We start from the raw sequence: 23,652 nt of genomic DNA, 5'->3' as shown, positions 1-23,652 counted from the left end.
ATGGAAATTTCACAGTTGATCAGCAACAGTGAAGTCGACTGCCATGAGCAGGCCACTTAATGTGAGCTATGCTCTCCCACTCCCCAAAATCCTGATTCCCTTTCTCTTTATGGGGATATCATTTTATGCTAATAATATCCTTTTTGGTTGTTGTTTTGTTTTGATGCATTATAACCTGATTCAGAGGAGAAAGGCAAATGCTTTTTAAAGCTCTCTGGTGGAATTGATAATGTACTAAAAGAACTCTAACAAGGGAACATCTTGGTGGTCTCCTATGGTCTCACTTCTCTGCTGATAATGCATTGCTGAAACCAACAAACAAGAAGTTGCTTAAGGCCCAGTTAATTTTGCTGACTTCTGCAAAGTATGCCTGATTTTGTTCCTAGTGATTCTAAGAGTAATGATAACTTATAGCATGGCTGGGCAATTTTGTAAGAAACCTCCTCTTCCAGGAGCAATTTAGAGGTGCTTCTTTCTTCTTCTTCTTTCTTCTTCTTCTTCTTCTTCTTCTTCTTCTTCTTCTTCTTCTTCTTCTTCTTCTTCTTCTTCTTCTTCCTTCTTTTCTTCTTCTTCTTCTTCTTCTTCTTCTTCTTCTTCTTCTTTTTTTTTATTGCAGTATGACAACAGCAAGTAGCCAAATCCTGTTAGCAAATAATGTGATTTCTGAGCTTGGGTTCTGGACTAACAATGTTACAGGGTGTGTGTCCCAAGCTATGAGGTGAAGTTAATAGTCTCATGTTTTGAAAAATATACAGTGTTTGAGTCTAGTAGTTCCTATTTTCTCTAAAAGTGGTCTTCGAGTCGTTCCCCCCACCCCGTTGTCTTGTTTTAACTTGTTGGCTTGGCTGATTGTGGACTTTGAGCAGGAGGGTCAGATTGGCTGACAAGGCGAGGAGAAATACGGTGGGAGGGTCCTTTCCTGCTTAGGGCCCCGGAGGGTGGTAATTTAACCTGTTAAGTCTGAGAAACTTTGTAGGGAAAATACTCAGAAAATATCCACATGTGTAAAGTAAGCATTAAAAGAAGAGATGTTTCCAGTAGCGTGCCTTTGTTATAAAACCATGTCAATGAATCCCTGTGACTGAGAGCGTGACCTTTGAGGTTAGTTTCCACTGCTTTTGAGCTGCATGACTGTGGGCAATTCTCTTCATCCTCAGCTGCAGTTTAATAATATCTCATAAGATTGTGGCAAACATTAAATTGGGTAATGTATGTGGTGCACAGTGCTCGGCACATGGTAAGCGCTCCGTGATGGCGTCATTGTCATTAATCAGCCTCCTGACGTCCACTTCCTTATCCTGACATGTTCAAGGCCAAAGTCCACGAGTCTGGCTTCCCCTGTTGTATGATGTTGATTAGTAGTAGGTGCTGGGTGCAGAGGAGGCCCTCAACAAGTTCTTGAAAAACAAGAGAATGAATCCATCAGTAATAGTATAATTATAGTGATGCGTGTATGTGTGTGTGTGTGTGTGTGTGTGTGTCCTTAAAAGGAAGATTCAATCCTCATACATTAAAGTGCTTTTGATGACATACAACTGACAGGTCACCAAAGATTTCTTTCCATCAGGAATTTACTTACGTGTTTGTTTTAAAATTCTAAACGAAACCCAGTAGCAAGTGGATAAAAGCCTAGTCGCCCTCTGAGGCACCCAGGCCCTCACCGACTTCTCTGTCTCATGTCCAGGGTCTCCCAGAGCCTCCCTGTGTGTGGAGTCTCAGGGTCTAGAGGAGCCACGGTGGAAACCATTTCCCTAAAGAATCACGAAAATGAATGTCTCTATTTACTGTATGCTATTTGACTATTTTTTCTTTTTAAGATTTTATTTATTTGGCAAAGAGAGACACAGCCAGAGAGGGAACAAAAGCAGGGGGAGTGGGAGAGGGAGAAGCAGGCTTCCCGCCGAGCAAGGAGCCCGATGCGGGGCTCGATCCCAGGACCCTGGGACCATGACCTGAGTCTAAGGCAGATGCTCAACCACTGAGCCACCCAGGTGCCCCTGACCGTCTTAATAATGCTTTTTTTTTTTTTTTTAAAGAGGCAATGTTCAAACTAAAAACTGAATTTCAGGCAACGTGTACCTCACATAATCCCAGACATCTCAGCCACCATGACCTGGCGATAGTATGTGCTGTTTTTCAGGGAAGGAATCTAAGGGGAAATCTAAAATTATGACGTACAGAAAACATCAAGCTTATGTCCCACTGTACTGAAGTCTCTGACTTTCCATGCTCTGGTCTCTCATCTCCCTGTGTCCCGAGACTTCCAGGGATGTTATCTTTTTCTCTAATTGGTGCCGGCCCCTTAGTGCCCCTAATTATACAACCTCCCCTCGCTTTTAGTGACCTCCCTCCTCTCCTTGTTTCAATCCTATACATCTTCCAAGTCTTAAGACAAATTCTGTCTTTTCTAGGGTATAGTTTCCCACCACTGTCTCCATTATTTAGATCCACACAGTGTAGCATTTAATTGTTTTGTGTTAGCTTTTTCTTCCTAAATAGGTCACATTCTCCTCGAGGGCAAAGATTATGCTTTAGTCTCCCTTGCTTCTCACTCGGAGCCTCTCCGAGTGATAGATACGTAGTAGGTGCTGATTAAATATTTGTTGATTGATTGCCTGCAAAGGGGGAGCTGCAAACTACTGGGAAAGCGCTAGCTGAACCAAGGCAGTGCTCTGGATCTCCCTGTGGGAAGACACTCGTAAGGGAATGGGAGAAATCCTTCAAAGAGCCCTGCCCACTACTGTGCTGTTTTGAGTGTGCTTCTAATGAGGGGCACGTGGCGGTGGTGTGGGGGCTGTAGGAGGGGCTGTTCTCCTCTCCCAGGGGGCGAGGGGTGGAGTACTCCCCAGGGGCCAGGTTGGAGAGGGCTTTAACTCTTGATGACTTACAGCTAGAGAGGGAGGGAGAGAGAGAGAGAGTGAGAGAGACAGAGGCCCTCTTTGGGGTTGATAATATTCTCTTAAGTTGGAGTGGGGAATGCTGATAGAAGGAGCTTGCTTGAGCAGCAGTGAAAGGTGACTGAGAATTAGCCCCACTCCCCCTATGTCTAGCCTCTTCCCAATGTACTCAGAGTTTAAAAGCTCCTTTTCAGGGCAGACACTGGCCAGGGTGTCCCTAAGCAATTCTTTATTAAGAGCAAATCTTCAGGGTCCTCAAGAGAGCTGTACAGACAAAGGAGAGCCCGCTAGCAGGACTGGGCTAAATGGGTGCAGGAGGAGGAAAGCTCCTTTCTCTTCCCCGGGGGAGAGAAGTGTTGTGCGGATGCAGGGCTCCGTGAGCACACACGTTAGCCTGTGGTTATGGTGAGTGGCCCAGGCGCATGCAGACCTTTAAAGCCACTGACGTGGGTGAGGCGTCTGCACTTCAGTCGTCAGACCATATAGAAAATTTGAGGCAGGGCAAATTGCCGCATTTGAGGTATTTGAACAAGTATCGCTTGCTCATTTAACTAAATATTCAATAAGAAGAGGAAGCGGAGGATTCTCGGGTCTACAGACATCAGTAATGACCTCCAGCAGAAATGGACCCCAATCCCAGGGGGAGGCACATGACTTTGTTGCCTGTTGGCTCTAACTTTTAGCCAGGGTCACCTGGAAAGTAAATACAGACTGCTTATTTATTAGATGGAATGGTCCCTGATGTGGATATTATAATTCTGAAGTGGAATTTTTGTTCCTGCTCTGAGCCCTAACTATTTCCTTTTACAAAATTATCATTTTGAAAATCATACCTTTGAAATGATCATGGAACACATGAAAGATTCACACATACAGGCCCTCGTCCCTTTCCCTCTCGCCTTAGATCCTTGACTTGTGCCTCATATCTCTCAGGATCGTTTCTATATCTCTTTCTGGGGGAACTTTCTTTATATCTTCAGATGAGTCTCACCCAGGGGTTCTTTTTGTTTTTTTTCTATTTTTAATTTTTATTTTATTATTTTTTAAGATAAATTGCTGGGACATGTTAACCCTAGAAAGATGTGTGCTTATTTATTTATCTGACAGAGAGAGACACAGTGAGAGAGGGAACACAAGCAAGGGGAGTGGGAGAGGGAGAAGCAGGCTTCCTGCTGAGCAGGGAGCCTGATTCGGGGCTCGATCCCAGGACTCCGGGATCATGACCTGAGCCAAAGGCAGACGCTTAATGACTGAGCCACCCAGGTGCCCCTGTTTTTGTTTTTAATTAAGTAAACTCTATGCCCAGTTGGGGGCCCAAACTCATGACCCTGGGATCAAGAGTCACATGCTCTATGGGCTGAGCCAGCCAGGTGCCCCCAGGGGTTCCTAAATGCTGTAAAATCTTGGGGATCTATGAGGCCCTCCTTTCCCAACTATCTGTGTGAGGCTGGATATTCTTCAAATACATCAATTAAAACAACATATTGCAACCAACTGAATGCAGAGGCAGAGAATCGAATTCTCTTTTACTAAGACAGACATTAAAAAAAAAAAGAGACATTAAAGAGATTTACAGAAACATTAAACAGCATTATTTTTCTCACTAATTTTTTTTTTTTGGAAAATATAGGTGATTTTATAAAAGTAAATAATGCTGTTTATGTCATCTAAGTCTTACTGATATCAACATGTAATGGACTTATTGTTCTTTTAAAATAAATCACCTCATGAACATTGGACAGTTTTCTGTGGTCAATACAGATAGAGATAACTCACACAAGCGTAAGATCGCTGGGGCTCTCTGACGGTTGAGAATGTAAAGGGGTCCCAAGACCAAAGAGTTTGAGAACTCTTTCTCCAGGGAAGAGCTTCTGTGTTCTGGAACCAGGGCATGAGCAGTGATCCTTAGCGAAGGCAAATAAATTGCCGGGACATGTGAACCCTAGAAAGATCAGCCGTGCGTCTTGAAGCCAACAGCTTGACTTCACTGTGGAGCTGGGAGTCTCAGGCAGGGCACAGCTGTGTGCTTCCAGGAGTCTCTGTATTTTGCAGCACTGTTTGATCACATCACATTCTCCCTCGCTGACTCAGACACAGTGGCCCCGCCCGCCTCAGTCTCCCTTCTTCCCACGGGTGTCTACACGAAGCACTCCACACTCCCTTGCACAATAGAAACAAGAGGACATGTCCTTCGTCCCAAGGTTTACTCAGGTAATGAAAGCGCAGGGACTCGGGTTTTGGTCTGGGTCCTTCTGTTGGCTTCAAAAGGAGCATAATTTTGGATGGATGAATCCATGCCTTGAAAATGAATAATTGTAGTTCATTTTGCCAGGAAGTTATGAAGAAAAAGAACTCTCTCTCTACGTCCTCTATGCAATCCTGGCCACTCTACTCAGGAGCTGGAGAATTCCCTTCTGTAGCTGACTGCCGAGGAAGAGGTGTCGTGAGGCAGGTGCAGCTGAGGTTGGAGAACGTGGCTCTCTTCTGTGGGTGAGTGGCTGGTGATCCTATGACCTGGGATTTGGCAGACTTACCCTCCCAGCGCAGGCCTTTCTGGAAAAAAAGCAGACCTCTTCTCTCAGGTAGATCCTTTCCACCAGAGGGCAGAGAGTGAGGAGCTGAGTCAACACCTCCAGATGATGTGCCCTGGATTCCCCGGTTAGATGCTTTAGCCTTTCTTTCCTGGTGAGGAACGAGCGAAAATGTGCAGAGAGGTGAAGCGCGTGAATGCTGGCCCTGTTCCTTCTGCACGGGAATAGGTACAAGCATTATCCCCAAACACATTCCTTCATCCATCCAAGGGTTCCTGAGGGCCTGCTCTGTGGCTGATGATCTCACTGCTTCTGAGAGAACCAGCCTTGAGTAGGGAGCTTTCCACTGGGCAGGGGAGAAGCTGGGAGGCAAAAGGCTGGTCTGTTCGTAGCCTAGACAAACCCAAGCCTTGCTATCCAAGGATCACACAATAACCCTTGTGGGAGGGGTCAGAGGTCGGCGTAAGATCCAGAGTAGATCTTAAAAATCCTCATCACAAGAAAAAGAAAGAGAAAGAAAACTGTAACTGTGTATGGTGACGAATGTCAACTAGACTTATGTGGTGATTCATTTTGCGATGTGTACAAATGCTGGATCATTATGTTCTGCACCTGAGACTAATATAATGCCATATGCCAATTATACCTCGATCATCATCATCATCACTACCCAGCCTCTAGATTCATGAGTTCAAAGCTGGGGCAATAGGTCAGCACCTCAGTCACATGAAGAACGAGTAAAGGGGGGTGTTCTAGACAGGTGTCTTGTTCCCTGGCTTACGTATTTGCAGCTTCCCTCTAGGAGCCGGCAGGTGTTTTGTGAACAGATGACTAAAGTTTGCTTCAGGGCCAATGGTAGAGTTGGGTTTCAGAAAGAGAATTTGTTACCTGCATCTACCTACTATGTGCTAGATGCAGGCACTAGTCCCAGGATGGTTCCTGGGCCTCCCAGTCTACACTGTCAAGGCCTCTGCCTTCCTGGAGGATGGAACTGAGGACCCTTGGTACCCTACCACAGCATCCGCGGCAGCCTGGCTCCTGCCATCATCTGTCATCACAGCCGGGGCGGACCTGAGCTTCTTCCAACACTGCTGCCCGTGTGTGGGTTTTGTGCTCTGCTCTCCCTGCACGTCCGCATCTCGCGACGCTGCCCCTCCTGTTGGCTGGTCCTCTTCTAAGCACCGCTACGCTAGTGTTCCTGGAGGGTATCCCTCCTCAGCCCAGTGAATCACCACCCTGTTGGCCGAAGAGTCTTGTTCTTTGCATTTTACAGTGGACTCCACTGAAAAACTTAGAAAAGTCCCCTGAATCAGAGCTGGCAAGTCCTCGAAGGTCACCGTTTAGTGATCCACCAGCTGTGTTCTTCACTCACTCTGAACCGAGGTCTGAACGTGGATCATGTGTTGGGTAATCAGTCTGTGGTCCAAACAGCGACAGTCTGAAGAGTGAGTGGAAGTGTTATGAATAGGATACCAGAACAACAGAGGTGCATCAGGATCGGAAAGAAAGACTTTCTGTTCTTTCCTCCAACATCTCTCATCTTTTTACCGCGAGTGGTCAGATGCCCAGTGATAAAGTCTGACAGTTTCCTTCTTATTTCTCTCCCAAGAAAGCCTAGGGAGTTCTCATGGAAATTGTACTTCTGGTGACCCATCCTGCTAGAATAAAAGGAGTAGCTAATTTCTATACAGTACTTACCATAAGTCAAGCACCGTTCTAGGTGTTTTTACATGCGTTAACTTATTCAATCCTCACCATTCCCTGAGACTGGTGGTCTAGTTTTATTCCCATTTTACAGATGAGACAACAAGAACACAGAGGTTAAACAAGTTGAGTAGCTAGTTTGCCTGGCGAGAAAGTAGCAGAGCAAGATTGCAATGTGGAGCCTCCAGAGCCCGTGCATATAAACACCACCCCATCTGCCCCCCTCCTGCAGCTTTATCATTTAGTCCAGCCGACATTTATCGAGGACCTTGTATGCGCCTGGACATGTTCCGGGTATGGTGGTGCCAAGGCGAATGGACACGATGCCTGCCTCCGTTCCCTGCGGAGAGGCTGGGTCAGGCCCACCCTTGTGTAGGGAAAATATCGTATAGGGTCTCCTCTAGGGAGGGTCAGCTATACCCTCCCATAACATGCGGTTTGTTTTTTTTTTTTAAGATTTTATTTATTTATTTGACAGAGAGAGACATAGCGAGAGAGGGAACACAAGCAGGCGGAGTGGGAAAGGGAGAAGCAGGCTCCCCGCAGAGCAGGGAGCCCGATGTGGGGTTCGATCCCAGGACCCTGGGATCATGACCCGAGCCGAAGGCAGTCGCTCAACCGACTGAGCCACCCAGGCGCCCAACATGCGGTTTTATATTCAGCTCGCAAGTTATCCTATTTGGATGGCTACTGCCAGGTTACCTTGGTTCCCAGTTCCCAGACTTCCTTATTATGGGCTGTCTTTTGAACCCATAAACAAAATCTTTCAATCAGAGGCAGTGGTCCCAAAGCAGTGTGCACTATTAATGATACTGCCAAGGGAGTGTCCTTAGCAGGCAAAGAGGGTTAATCAGAGCATTCTGGTGGCTTTCTCTGTGATTGCCAATATCCCGTGCTTTCCAGTTTGGGGGTGCTCTGGCTTTGTGGAGAGGAGGAAGGGAGCAGAGTCTCCAGGGACTTTTTTTTTAATATACTCCTCAAAACGTCTGATATGTATGACAACTATATACAATTTGGGCAATCCTGGTAGAGTTTTTTCCTAAGAATTCATAATGTCTAAACACAGGCGTTTGCATAGAACGAGGGGAAGGTTTTAATCTTGGAGTTATACAAAGAGCTTTTTTTTTTTTTGGCACCAGCACAATTGTGAGAAACAGAGCGCTTATTGTTTAGCTTGTCAGGGGCCTGTGCCGGCCAAGGAAATGCTGATGAAGTAGTTCCAGTTGGTGGTGGGGGTGGGGGGGGGGGGGGGGCGTCCGGGGTAGTGGGGGGGTCCTCAGGAGAAAATAAGAAAGCAAATGGATAAGAGTGTCTCATTTAGCCCACCCTTCCAGATGTCCTTCCAGAGGTGTGAAGGCAATGATGTGCACACGCCTGTGTGTGTGTGTTTAAAGTTAGAAAAATTACAAAAATGAACAAGGACCACTAGTGCCCTGACGGCCCCTGGCTCGATGGTAGTGTTTTGTCTGCTTTGGTTTATATGGTGCTGTGCCGCATACAAAAGACACGGACTTTCCTTCTCCTCTGAGTCCCACACCACCTCCCGATTATGATGTTTGACACACTCTGAAGGAAGTTAGGATGTTAAAGCAGTGTGTTTCCAGACAGGGCATTTCTCAAGCATAGTGTTCCCTAAATGAAGAACTATCGAGTATGTTGAAGTTAACCGGTTATCAAACTGAATTGAGCACTGCTTCTTGAGGGCACCACCCGATGAGAGGTCCATCTATTGACACTTTGTAGGGGTTAGGGATTGACTGTGACCAAGGTCACCTCTAATCCTCATACGGACTTGCAGAGGTAGGTGGTGATGGGCTATGTTACGGATGGAAGGAATAAGGCTCAGAGAGTGTAGATGACTCCTTTTCAGTATTAGATCCAGGATCCAAGCCAAAGCTGGTCAGAGAGCACCAACTTGCCATAGGCCCACCCCATTTCTTCCTGGGAATGCTGGATGGACTCTTAGGGAAAGTTCTTCCTGATGTGTTCACACCCAAATTAATGAACTTTACAGTTGGGAATGGAAACTCCTAGAGAACAAGGTAGTGTGTGTGTGTGTGTGTGTGTGTGTGTGTGTGAGAGAGAGAGAGAGAGAGACAGAGACAGAGACAGAAAGAGACAGAGTCTTGTTAATGTAGATTGAGTACAGTCCTAAAATGCAAAGCAGTCCTCCCCCCATTTTATTATAAAACTTCTCATACACACAGCAAAGATGAAAGAATTTTATAGTGAACATATGTATACTTACACCTACATTCTGCCATTAATATTTTACTATACTTATTTTACCATGTATCTATCTATCATCTATCTATCTATCCATCTAATCATCTATCTAACCATACCTCTATCATTAGGACTCTATCTTTTCTTGATGCATTTCAAAATTTTTTAAAAAGATTTTTATTTATTTATTTGATAGAGACAGACATAGAGAGAGCACAAGCAGGGGGAGCAGCTGAGGGAGAGGGAGAAGCAAACTCCCCACTGAGCAGGGAGCCCGATGCGGGACTCGATCCCAGGGCCTTGGGATCATGACCTGAGCCGAAGGCAGACGCTTCACCGACCGAGCCACCCAGGCATCCGTCTTGATGCATTTCAACGTAAATTGCAAACATCAGTGCACTTCCCCCTAAATAATTCATAAAGCACGTGTATAACTTAAGTTCAGTATTTGTTTGCAGTTTTCTTTTGATGTGAGATTTACATGCACATTTACTGAGTTTTGCTAAATAGCCCAGCCCCTTTCAAGACAAAAAATACTCCCATCTCCTCAGTGAGGTCCCTGATACCTCTTCCAGCGCATTCCTGCCCCCCTCCTTCACTGACAGAGACAGCCACTGCTCTGAGTTTTCCACCACAGGACTCTTGTGTGAGGCTTCATTCTCTCAGCATAACGTTTCTGACACCCATCCATCCATACTGTTGTGTGTATCAGGAGTTTGTTCCTTTTATTTCATTGTGCAAACACGCTATCGTTTTGTTTATCCATTTTCCCACTGATGGGCTTTTCTCCGTTTTAGCATGTCATGAATAAAGCTGTTACGAATATCCCCGTACCACTCTTTTTGTGAGTGTATATTTTATTGTTCTTGGGTAAATGCCTGGGAGAAGCTTGCTGAGTCATAGGGTAGACGTATGTTTAGTTTTATAAGACACTGTCAGACCCTTTCCAAGCCGTCAGCCCATTTTATAGTACCACCAATAATGCGTGGTAGTTCGGGGTGCTCCGTATGCTTGCGGGTGCTTGGTGGTGTCTGTCATTTAAAATGTAGCCATTCTGGTGGGTATCTAGGTGGGCAGTCGGGGTTGACAGCACTGATGATAGCCATGATGGAAAGGTAGATGTCCCTCTAGCACAAAGTACAGTTGGTAACTCCTTAGATTTCACTTGGAAACTCATTGCTTTAGCTTTCTAAGTCCCCGCCTCCCTGTTTTCTGATTGACAGATGGAAGTGCTTGGGGCAGTTCTGATTTTCAGGCTAATGCTCTTAGTACAATAAGCTCACTTAGGGCTTCTTTGTGTAGCCTAGATGCTTCGCTTTAACCCTGGCGACATTTCTTAGCTCCCCTTCTGTGTCAGACAAACTTCTTTGGCCGGATTGCAATTTTTTTTCCTTTTCAGAGTTTTCACCCAATGAAAGGTTGATGATTCAGATGTCAAGAGAGGCAGACTCCAAATAAAATGCAGAATAAACAGTTTTGAAGACTTAGACCTCTCTTTTCTGTCATTGTTACTCCTCAAGCCTCTTCTGATTCCCACAGAATAGTATGAAGAAAAAAAAAAAAACAAAACCAAACCAAAAACAACGAGCTCAGAGTTAAGAGAGCTGGCCTTTGAACTTATCTGTGTGGTTAATGCCGCTAGGTCATTTCATTCATCCGGGTTGTGTGCCTTGACTTTTTTGGGCCACGGTTTCCTTGCTGGTAGAACAAGGCTGAAACAAATGATATTTTGATATTTAAGGCTTTGTGCTTTTTTGAAATTTCCAAATAACTTTCTATTTTGTTGAGAAGTTAAGAAACTTGGTAAGGCTCTAACGTAAAGATTCTACTTAAGACAATTTAAGCGATTCTACGATAGTTCCTTCATCCCCTCTAGCACTTTGATGACGCCCTGATATATTCATGGAAACGAGTATCTCTTTTATATTTCGACTTAAAGGTTTCTTTAATTATGCCTTTGACTGTTATCAGATGCTGCAGTTCACGCTGGTAGAAGGATTTTACCTCAGATGATGGAAATGCTGGGTGAGCTTGTATTTACTTTACATATGCTCTGGGATTTTGGGGGGCAGGGGTTTGCCCTCGATTCATTAAGTTTTTCCCACGAACGTCGTTATTCTTTGCTGTCCAGTTGTATTCTATCATTGGGGGAGGGATACGGCAAATAGAAGCGTGTAGGAAAGAATGTTCAGTCGTTGCCTTCTGTCTGCAGGCAATCATTCTGGAGCAGGAAGGAAGGGAAATGGAAATAGCTAGAGAGGATTGGCTTCAGGGGAAACGGACAGCCCAAATCTCAGTGAAAACAAGGTCGGGGTTGGTGAGAGAGAATCTGCCGGTAGAGGTATTTTCCCTGGTGCTGCTGTTAATGCCTTGACTGCACGGGAGATTTTCCTGGGTTTTTATTCCCTGCAGTCCCAGGAAGAGAAAGTATCCCGGTCACCGAGGAAACCTTCAACTACGGATAAAACACGGGCCCCCCAACCCTCTCGAGCTATCAGGTTTCAAGCACAAAATTCTTGAGCAAACACACCAGGTGCCTCTCTGCATCGACTGATTTTTGGTGCTAACCAGAGAACTCTGCAGATGATGCTGAAGGTCACATGAAGGTAGAGAAGCCGCAAAACAGCACGACGCACCACCCAACTGCAAGCTAATTGGGAAGGAAATGGTTTCAAACTGACAGACTGTGGCCTGATAACCGAAATCTCACAGGGACAAAAGGTTCATGTCATTTAAAGGGGTAGCTTTGCCTATTTAAATTGTGCAAACAAAAGAAATGAAAACCCCCTCGTGGGATGGGAAGTTCTATTAGCAGATATTACCATCCTTGCTTTTATGCCCTCCTGTGTCACAAACCCCGAACATGTGCTGCGTGTCCTCAGGCATTCATTGGTTAATTTACTTATTCAAAGTAAGGCAACAACAACAAAAAAGCAACAGAAAAACCCCAAACAAATTACATACTGGGGCACAGACGGCATTAAGATGCAGCGCACAATTTTGATATGTGGGTTTTTAAAAGAAATGTGTTTGGTCTGAAATGGTGCATATGTTAAACTCTAGAGAAAGTAAGAAGCCACAACAGCTCTTCTGGGAATTAAAAAAAAAAAAAAAGGAAAGTCTTTCAAGGTATCATTATTTTGAGAACCAGAAACAGTTGATATAATGTCAGGTACTACTCTGTAGCCGACAATAGCCGTGTTGGGCTCAACTTTCATCAGTGTTCCAATAAAGTCCACTGGAGGAGGCCAATTTTTCTATCGTATGGATGTGGTAAAAGTTAATTACATAAATTAGAGACCTTGGTTTTGAAGTCTTTACAGAATGCCTACAAGAGTAACCTTGTATGTACACATCTTTATATTTTAGAGCTGAATTGTAATGAGTGAAATAATACAAAATAATTAATACTCTAAACTTCGTATTTAGTTGGGTCTTCAAAAAGGACCTTTGGGCAAGCCCTTAGGACACCACTTTGTGGTCGACCAGGCGTAGCCCAAAAAGATTAAGAACTTATTCGTGTCCCAAAGGAAGCTGGAGTACAGGCTCCCAACCAACCTTTTTCTCTTGTCTCAGAAATGAATTTACGGGTTCTTCTGCCACGGACTCCTACTCTTGTGTATTTTGTGGATAATCCACATATTTAGTTTAGGATCAGTGATACCACAAAGTTTAACTTTGGTTTAATGACAAGTACTACCTGAGTTGAAAAGAAACGAATGTGAGCTAGAGTAGGAAAAATGTAACTACTATCATAGTTATCTCCTATTTTATGTTCTTACAAGACAGCTTTTCTGGAGCAATGTTATTACTACACCTGAAAGAAAAATAAAACCTTAATGTGAAAAGACTTGTTGCTATTTATAATCTTTTTTAATAATTGAGAAGATTTCCTTTGTGATCTATGTTTATTATTTAGTCATTGTTCCACAAGATTTCCCAAACTCGACAGCATTTAGAATAATAATAATAAAAAAAAAATCCCAAAGCAACATGTTATATTTACAGGGTTTTAAAGTCGTTCAGGGACTTTTCCATCCTGTCCAGCAAAGACGACCCGTTCCCAGCACAAAAGACGGCTCTGGCCTGTATAAAGTTACCATTTGATGTATGAAATAGTTAGAATAATACCAGGGGTTTGTGAGCAAACTTACTCACAGAGCTAGGCTGTGGGTGCCTGGGACACGAATACTCACGTTCCCATGAGAAATGTGACTTACCAGACAAACTGAGTTTTATTTAAACTCTGAATTCTGAGATAAGCACAAGCTCCACATGCAAAAACAATGATTTGAGGGGAAAATGAAAGCTTATTTGCTGTATAATTTCTCCCCTACCAACTTACCATAGTATCAGAGATGACCAATATTGGTAGCCATTACTTGGGTTTAAGGCTCTCTGGAAGGTCCCTATTAAAATGCAAATATGCTACTCATCAATCCATTTGCACCTTCGCATGGATTAATTTATAAGAGATTAGGGCCCCAAGGAATGGGAGATAGGAGGTCTCCTTTGATTGGAAAGAAGAAGCTGGGAAAAGTATTTTCAATAGGCCCTCTGCTGTCTTGACCCTGTGCCTTTGCGAATGTGTACTCTGTTGCTTTAAACGCACCTTGCTGACACTGAAATTCAACACTACCTCAACTGCCCACTTCAATTCTTATCTCTTCCCTCCATTTTCTAAGTTATCTGAGAGGCCTTGAGCCCTCCTCCATCCGAGTTCCTAATATTCGTTTCCTGTATCATTCATTTGTCAAATCTTGTCTTTATTTTCAACCGTATGCCTCTGTTTTGTGGCATCAGCTCCTGGAGGGTTCGGGAACCGGGCTAGTGACCTAGAGGGACAGAGGGAATCACTTGGGTGGGAGCGAGAAGCAGGGACGGCTGCTTGTCCGCGCAGCACCTTGGGTTCTGTCACGATGCTTCTTACCTGGATCTTACCCTGTGCCTCTTCCCTTTGGATCGATGACTTGCTGGCTTTGGTTCAGGTTTTATCGTCCAGATGGTCGTGGCCACACAAGATGTGTTACCCATCAAGCACGGTGTCACAGCAGGGCTTTTCCGCCAGGTGGGGTAGGTGTTCCAGCAGGCAGGTCTGTGCAAAGGATAGAGGGACCAGTACCACCCTGGAAACCACTATGGCTCTGGATCCTTGGTCATAGAAAGACGTGTTCTGGTTTTGGCAGGGGTAGTAGGTGTCAGGTTCTGGCCTCTAGATTGAGGCCCTTCTAGAATCAGGTCATTGGAGAGTGGTCCAATCTGTGGGTAGCAAGTTTAGCTACTCAACCAATTTAAGACCTGGTACGGAAAGAATGGTAAGGAAAATTCTAGGATGATCTGCATGACCCATGCCTTTACATAATTTCTTCCCGTTGTGGGTGGGGGGATAGAATCTATATGTGTTTCTGGCCAATAGAGTATGGCAAAATTGATTGGGTATCATCTAGTGATTATGTTACACTATATGGCAAAGGAGAAAACATTTTGCTGATGTAATTAAGGTCCCTCCTCAGTTGACTTTGAGTTCATCAAAAGAGAGAGATTATCTTGGGTGAGCCTGATCTAATCAGATGAACCTTTTACAAGAGAGACTGGGGCCTCCCTGAGGTCAGAAAAATTCTCATGCGGGTCTTGAAAAAGAAGGAAGTCTTAATGAGTTTTACAGCTGCAAGGAAATGAATTCTTTCAACAATTACAGGGACTTGGAGGAGGGCCCTGATGAGGCTTAGAGATGAGCTTCAGATGAGACCCAGTCTTCGCCAGCACCTTGACTATGCAGAGGATTCAGCTAAGCTAAGCCCAAACTCCTGACTTGTGGAGCTGTGAGATAAAAACTGTATGTTGTTTTAAGCTCTGAGTTTTGTGGTAATTTGTTATACAGCAATAGAAAAAGAATATACTACTGACAGTTGTCCCACCTTTAGGCCACCCTCTACTGATATTTATGTTGATGACGATGTCAAGAGAACGATGTTCTGGCTTATGACACCATTGAGTGGCATCACATTGTTGTTAATATCTAGCACTCGGAAACCAGATCAGCCATGTGACTTTGGGCAGGTTACTTAACATCTCTAAGCCTCGGGTTCCTCAGTATAATAAAATGGGAAGAATCATAGCACCCAGCTCATCGGAAGTGTGAGGATTAAATGAGATGATATGCATACGGAATATAGAAGAGGGAGTGTCTTGTACGTAGCAAGGATCAGTAAATGTTACCTAGTTTTGTTTTTGAGAGAGTTCTCAGAAATTCCTGGCTGGCTTGACACCTGCGGATAGAAGTCTACAGTTGGCAGTTTCTTCCCCTCATTGGTCCTTTATCATCAGTTTAAGTTTATGCTTGAGCCTTTATACTGGCCCAGTGTGGTACAAACTGTATTCTCATTAACAATGAGATATGTAGGGAAATCCACAGCCGAAAATCCATAGAATGAATTTGGACCAGAAGTCTGGGTAACATCTCCTTGGTCCCTGGAAACCTAGCCTGCAGTGTCAATGAAATATACAACAGAGGACATGGAAGTGAGGGCAGACAGGGGCTGGAGAGTGAGGAATACAGCTGGGTTATGGATTCGGGAATTAATTTTGTTTGAATGGAGGTGTGGCCATTCAGCCTGGCATTCTTTTTGGTGAGTTGGAAAGGTTGTAGCTATGTTATTTGGAGCTAGTTGGGATGATGGATATGAATTGTTCAGCACATATTAAGCGCTCGACAAATAAATGGTAACTGTGATGATGGTGATGGTGGTTTTGATGAAGTTATTGGGTAGAGAAGTCCCATATATGAGCTCCTTCATGCATCAGGAAGTTGTGTTGCAAGAGTTTGGACCAGGGATCCTGGGAGATAAACAAGATGGGATGTAACTGTACGGTGATTGAGGTTTGAGGGCATCAGGGCTCGTGGAGGAAGCTTGTGTTAACATTGGAGGGAAAGAAGGAAAGCTGAAAATCTGCTACTAGGAAAAGCCAGGAGCCTTTCAAAATTATATGGGACAAAGTTTTCAGAGGCAACTAAGGAATGAAGGTAATGGAAGAGCAGGCAAGAGGGTGCCATGTAATCAGTGTGGGGATCTAAGAGCCAAGAAAGAGAAGGGAGAGTCGAGAGACCACGTGGCAGCAGGATCAGCCAGCTGGTTCCAGATTTCTAGGAAGCAATGAGCTCTGCTAGGAAGCTTGTGTTATTGATGGCTCCTTTTAAAATTTCTTACCTGGGTCATATGGCCGTGGCCCTCTCTGGCTGGTTATGTACTAGCCTGCTGACACTTTAGATGTCTTTATATCTTGTTGTATCAGTTAAGACTTTTAGATTGAAAACCAGAGAAATGGTGTGAGCAAATCTAACTAAAAAAATCATTTCATGGCTTAGGTCAATGGAAAGCCGAGGGACGAAAGTTTAGGTGCAGCTCAATTCAGTCCTCACATGATGCTCTCAGGACCATATCTCTCCCATTTTCAATTCTCCTGTCTTCTGGCTTGATTTCCTTCACAGGCCAAGGATGGACTCTGTCAGTGTCAGGCTTCTATGGTTCTTACGGCATACGGTCACGTAGCAGAAGAAAAATACTCTCTCTGTCTCAGCCTTAATAGCCATCCCTAAGAGGGACTCTGATTGGTCTCATTTGGGTCACATAGTCATCCATCTGTCCTGTCCAGCCTGAGTGACAGGTTTGCCCATTTGCTAGGGGAGGTATTTCCCCTTGATTGATAGCCTCACAAGAATTGCGTAGAGTAAGGAAGAGGCAGGTCCCCAAGGAAAGTGATACAGGGCAGCGAAAAAAATGGCAGGTGTCCAAATCACCCCATAAATGCTTTCACGTTATAGATGGTCTACTAATATTTGTTGATAACGATGATGGAGCGTCTCAAGGAGAGGGGAGACCTCTGCTCCAAAGAGGGGGATTCTGGGCATCCTGAGTACAACATGAGAGCACTAGTATGGGTGTGGGAACGGTCAAGGCTACTAAAAAGTGAGAAAAGCTTTGCTTCAAAGGGACATTGGGGTGAGGAGTGTTGCTGATAGTGAAAATCCAACTTTTCCTACTTCACATTTTGCCTGGGGCTGACCCTGACTCACGCGAATGTATTTGCCGAAACAAATGACTCTAAAAATAACGTGTTTTCCAGCAATTTCCTCTTATTGGAGGGGTTGGTGACACGGCACACTTTCTGGCTTTGATGAATCATCCCAGATAGCAGGAGGCTTTAGTCTGTTTTCATACTAGATCAATTTCAAGGTCTCAAACTGTGTATTATAATTAGCAGTGCAAACCTCCAAAGAATAATCTCTTAGTCTAAAGAAAATATTGACTGGACCTTGAAGAGGATTCTTGCAAGCTTCTCTCCCCCTTAACGTGTTTTTGGTGTCCAAGCTGAGTAAGAAAGCCACCCTTTAAAAGGTGAGGTTTGATGCTGAGATTATCTTTATTAATAAATAAAGGTTAAATGGCAGGAGAATTCTCTTCGGTGTTTAACGACCCTTTATTAATTAGCCTGTAATATCACAGAGAGAATGAAAATACAGCCATATTTCTAAAGAAGAAGAGAAAAATCTTTGTTGAGTAATCTGAGGCAGTGAGACCTAATTCTCAGACTTTTGTTGGAGCTCTTGGGGAAGTGGATGCTTACTCTTCTCTGCTGGTCTTGAAGGTAAGAGTGTGTAAATTCTGGAATGAGGTGAGTCTCCATGAACATGGAGCCGATATGGAAGAGAGCGGAGTCAAGAGATAAAGAAAGGGACACTGAATCTTTGGTGATGTTTTAGAAACCTAGATCAAGCCTTGCCTAAAGTCTACCTATGTGTGCTAATAAATTTCCTTCTTTCATAAGCTAGTTTGAGTTGAGTTTTCTCTCAATTTCAAGCAAGAGTTCTAAGTTACACATACACAAACTCACCTTAATCCATGGACCAGATGATTGATGGCGAGGAATAGTTTCATGAGTTAAGACTCTCACAGTTAAGGATTTTAGGGGCAGCATTTACTTTTCCCTAAATGATGCTCTTTGCTTTTTCTTGATTTTCATATAATTAGGGTCCTGCTCTGTTTGAACCTGCAAACAAGCCCTAAATGTGTCAGATCTAATGCCTGGGCTACAGTGCGTTCAGAGAGCGTCAGGCTTGACGCAGGTGTTAGGACAAAGGTGTTTTGGTCATCTTGCGCCCAGGATTTCAACAGACAAGAGATGACTCTACAGAAGTAGTGTCCTGGGCTAAAAAGAGCCTGGGGCAGGAGGCAGAAGAGAATGGGGTTGTGCCTCTATTAGCTTAGGAATGTAAGCGCCCAGGGCTCAGCTTTCTCATTTATAAAACGAAGAACCTAAACTAAATGAGCTGGAAGACCCTTCCAGCTCCGAAGATCTATGCACTTAATGAATTGAAGCGCCCAGCCAGCCCTTCCGGGACAGTGTGAGTTTCTCAGCCTCCCCAGGTACCCCTGACAGAAGTGCATTGCCTTGGAAGGAGATTTCCAGGTCTGCAGCTGTCCACCTTAGAACTGGTTGACTGAGTGCTAATTGGCTTTGCATTTACATCTAGTGGCTTCTTGCTTGATTTTCAGCATTACCCAAGGTTAAGTAGGCAGCTGCTGTCATATGAGAAGAGAAAAAAATGGATAGGGACGAGCCCTCTCCTCCCAATTCATTTATTTTAAGGCAAAAAGTCTGATGAATTAGCCTATTTGGAAGAGCACTAAGGTTTTTCTGAAGTCAAAAAGCAAGTTATTGGCAGGGCTGAGACTAGGGCCTCCTGACAAGAGGCCCAGGGCCCACTTAGGGAAAGGACAGCCGGGAGCCGGGGAGATACATGTCACCTGCTTTCCAACTCTGCCAAGGGCTGCCCTCCCAGCTGCCCTGCATTGGGGATGGGGGTGTCGGGCAGACTGACTTCTGCTCCCTGTTGTGAGCAGCTGAAGCAGCAGGAGCTGGGAAAGCATCCTTCAGGGAAGCTCTCCTTGGGCCATGAGTTAGAGGGGAGGAGGGTGCAGAATCCTCACTGGCATCTTTACTCACGGCAGCCCTTTCCACCCTCTCTCTTTTCAAATTGAGATGTCCTTTGCATATCATAGAAGTCACCATTTAAAGGGTACACAGTTCGGTGGTTTTTGGTATCTTCACGAGTTTGCGCCACCATCACCACGGTTTAATTCTAGAACATTGTCATCACTCCCAAAGGAAACTGTGCACCTATTAGCAGTCAGTCTCTCTTACACCCTCCTCCCAGCCCCCTGCAACCATCCACTTTCTGTCTCTGTGGATGATTTGTCTATTCTGGACATTTCACGTAAATGGAATCCCACAACATGTGGCCTTTTATATCTGGCTTCCTTCACTTAGCATCAACCTTGTAGGATGTATCAGTACTTCATTCCTTTTTATGGTTGAATAATATTCCATTGTACGGATTTGCCACTTTTTGTTTACTCATTCATCATTTTTTAAAAAAGATTTATTTATTTATGTGTGTGTGTGTGTGTGAGAGAGAGAGGGAGAGAGAGAATCCTTAAGCAGACTCTCTGCTGAGCACAGAGCCCGATGTGGGGCTCGATCCCAGGACCCTGAGATCATGACCTGAGCCGAAATCAAGAGTTAGCTGCTTAACTGACTGAGCCACCCAGGTGCCCCTCTAATCACCATTTGATGAAGATTTGGGTTGTTTTCACTTTGGGGCTCCTATGAATAATTCTGCTATGGACATTCATGTCCATATTTTTGTATAAAGAAATGTTTTCATTTCTCTGGGTATATCCCTATGAGTGGGATTGCTGAGTCATATGGCAATTATGTTTAACTTTTTGAGCAACTGCCAAACTCTTTTCCACGTTGCTCATCTCTTTAAACACAGGTGCACAAAGAAAAATAGAAATGGCTGTCATCTTTGGACGGAAAGGATGGTGCTACGATGTTATTCTCTATGTCTCTTTCTTATAGCGCATCCTTTCTTCTTATGCTATGGTCATCAGTCAGCTAGAAGGCATTTCAGCTTTGGAATTAGAAAGGTCTGCAATGGTGCCTCCAATTTTCTGGGTCCTTGTTTCCTCCTCTGTAAACCGGGGCCAGGATTGCTGTGACTCTTGAATTAGACAATGACCATAGAGCTCTCGGCGAGGGCCACGTACTAAGCAGCCACTGACTCAGCACTAATGCCCCTTGACCTTCTAGAGAGGGCCAGTGTCTTTGTTCTCTGTACGCCCAGCACCTGGCAAGGCTCCTGACTCTAAAGACCTCTTTAGTACTTGGTTGTTCAATGAACCCATATACGATGAGGGAATGAGGGAATGCATCCGTGCGCAGGGTAATGCCTACATATAGTAGTTGTTCAATAAATGTCAGGTGATGGAATGAATGAATAAAAAAGGAAAGAACAGAGCATTAACACTTCAGGAGATATGCTCTTCTTAAAACAAGTTCCCTACAGAAATATTTTTCCTGGCCTTTGGGAGACTGCCTAAGATCACTCGTAGGCAACATATGTGCATCTGTCTCTTCCCCTTTGAAATTCATAGGTCTGCGTCTGTCTCTATACGGGAGGGGCGGCCTTATTATTTTTAGAGCAATGACCACGTGTCATTTTCCTGTCCATCATCACTGGGATCCCAGTAGCAGGAGAACCAGCAAAAGCCTGTCTCTCCTGCTCGAATGCTCCTTTTTGTTGCTTTTATGCACCGGCATCCCAGGCATGGGGAGATGCAGTGCTGGCCCTGCCAGGTGAACAGGCTGGCCCACGAGGACATAAGACAGTTGAGTTGAACACAAATTGAATGATTGCAGCCTCAAATCCCAATCAAAGAGATTTACTATGTTTTTAAAAAGGCACTGATGTTGACTCGACTAGGGAAAAGATGCATGGAGAACGCACTGGGCAGGAAGCCTTATGTGAACCATGAAATAAACGTGGGTACCGCCTCGGAGTTACGATGGCCTGGGCATATAAACCAACCTTGTACTCTGAGATTAAGATACACTTTCCAGAGAGCTGGTCTTTTTTAAGAATGGTGCAAGTTTTTGTGAAGAGACTTTAAAATGCACAGAAGATGCATGGATAAGAATCTGAGGAGATTTCTGTTCGTGAACAGGAATGATTTTTTTTCTGCCATGTCTACAGAAAGCCAGGCCAAGTGCAGTTATTTAGAGAATTCAACCAGCAAAATCCTGTTGAGGGGAGGGTGGGAAGGAGTAGAGGGTCGTATATTCTCACAGATGGTCTGTCCTTACTGATCAGATTCAGATGCCTGCCTCCCCATTTCTTTTTCCCTGGGCAGGTGGGACCTCCTTATAAATTTACCACAAAATACATAGCATGGGCTGGGGGTGTGTGCTCCCGGTGGCATGGCCTGATGAGACTAAGGTGTCTTTGGAGGGGCTTTGCTGGCTGTGTTGGAGGGTCTATATGGTGTCACCCCTCAGGGGACCCCACGGTATACGTGAGTGAACTCAGAGCTAAAAGGGAACCAACTTGCTCTTTGTCCAAGTAGGTCACTGCACTTTTGTAAGAAATGCTTAAGAGTCCATGGGGTCCGCATGGAACACCTACCTGGCCGTCGGAGAGGGAGATGAGGGTTTTTCCCAGGGGCTCTGGCCCTTCTACATAGAGAGAGCGTTACTAATCAGTGTTTTCCAAACTGTACCCTGAAGACAGCTAGATTTCCTCTGAGAACTCTCGAGGAAAGAAGACAGGTGGACCAGGCTCTGGGCCACAAAACTCTCCTTCCAAAATGTTTTGCTTTTCTTGTCCTAAACATTGGTGCTCACTCCACAGTGTTGTTTGCAAATGAGATGTGCTACTCAAACAATATTTGAGAAACCACCTGGCTAGTGTGTCCCTGATGTTCCCTTCTCATTTAAAATGTGGAGACCTGCGTTTTCCAGCCATTCCCGGCCCCTGGGATCCTTTCTTTGCGCTGGGACCAGTGAATAGTGAAGATGAGTCTTAGCTCAGTGTTCGTGTGAGGGTCCATTTCTACACTTTACAACCTGCTATGGATTCACATGGTCTAAACTCAATGGACTGCGGGCTGAGAAGCCTACCGGCACCAATGATAGATTCCACACACTCTGATGACCTCATTGAGGAACGGGCGAGCTTCTGCGTCTGTGTCTGGCTCTTAAGTTGCACGAACCCAGAAACTCATCATTCTTTTAGGGTTTCCTAAAACACTTCTGCCTGTCTCACCCAATGGGCGTCCAGAGTGGCCCAAGAAGGTTCCTCTTTGCTTAAAATATACTGCCTGATGGCCCACAGGCTTGCGCGGGAGGAGGGCTTGATAGGCAGTTCAACACCCTGTAAGAGGCTGCTTGGTGTATATGCTAAAGAAATGACCATCTGCGTCAAATAATTATAAGTGGTCTCCCCTGACTGCTCTCCATGTGCTGGCACAGACCGAGGGGAGGCACCCCCTTTATAGCCACTGCAGCCCGGGGAGGAGAGGCTGGGGCGGAATCAGGCATATTCTTCCACTTCAAGGCACACGGCCTGCTGAGCGGACAGGTGCTGACAGTGTGATGTCCATGGGCAGTGAGACCAGCCTGTCCTCGGACCTGACATCTATATCTCCATCTCCCTGGATTTGAAAACTGACACAACATAAGGAATGTCACTCCCTATTCCTCCATGTTCACAGGCGTCTCTATTGCATCGGAAGTCCTGTGAGCAAGTGTCTCGGTCACAAGTGCCTGCTCACTGCAGCGTGACGAGCTGCCCCGCGGCAGGGGGGCCGTGGCGTGAGTCACTGACCTTGTCTGGTCTCCTGGCGGATGGGGGGCTGACCGACCTCCGCTGGCAGGTGGACAGGACTGAGAACTGGTTTGTCTGTTGGCTGATTCTGGCCAAGTTCAATCTTCCTGTGTTAGCTAAATACAGTTGGCACTTAGACCTGATATGCGTATGCTTTTGTGCAGGACATGGTTTTAGATGGTCAGCGTCACTTTGGACCAGAGTGTGGAGCAAGTGTAAGGCGGGGCTGCCCACATGGCCTGTTCTTGTCTCGGGGGTCCGTCGGCTCCCACGTCGGCTCCCACGTCGCCTCCGTGCCCCTTCTGTCGCCTCGGGCACTCCCTGTTGTCCCGAGAGAACCTGTGGCCGGGTGGCTCCAGGCCCCACTGAGCAGACACTATCAGGTGAGTGTGCTGCAATTTTGTGCAATTAGGAGCAGAGAACCTACTTCTACTTGCTGGGAGAAGCTAAAAAGTCTTCTAAGAATTTCAAATATGTGTTATAGGGTGGAGAAAAGATGACAGATGTATTTTCATTGTGTTTGAAGGTAGGATTTTAGAAGACCCACTCCAGGGGAAGGTTTCCTGAT

General features: G+C 45.1%; 1 long non-coding RNA gene across 1 annotated transcript; it reads left to right on the top strand.

Moving 5' to 3' along the window:
* Positions 1-4,838: 4,838 nt before the first annotated feature.
* On the top strand, positions 4,839-13,182 carry LOC116642852. Its single transcript, XR_004301400.1, has 3 exons — positions 4,839-5,387; positions 11,330-11,383; positions 11,771-13,182. It is a non-coding gene; the product is annotated as an uncharacterized LOC116642852 (long non-coding RNA).
* Positions 13,183-23,652: the final 10,470 nt, after the last annotated feature.

The sequence above is a fragment of the Phoca vitulina genome, unplaced genomic scaffold (genome assembly GCF_004348235.1).
Source record: "Phoca vitulina isolate PV1807 unplaced genomic scaffold, GSC_HSeal_1.0 scaffold24, whole genome shotgun sequence".
Lineage (NCBI taxonomy): Eukaryota > Metazoa > Chordata > Mammalia > Carnivora > Phocidae > Phoca > Phoca vitulina.
Note: the sequence above shows the minus strand (reverse complement) of the source record. Positions and strands in the feature narration are given on the sequence as shown.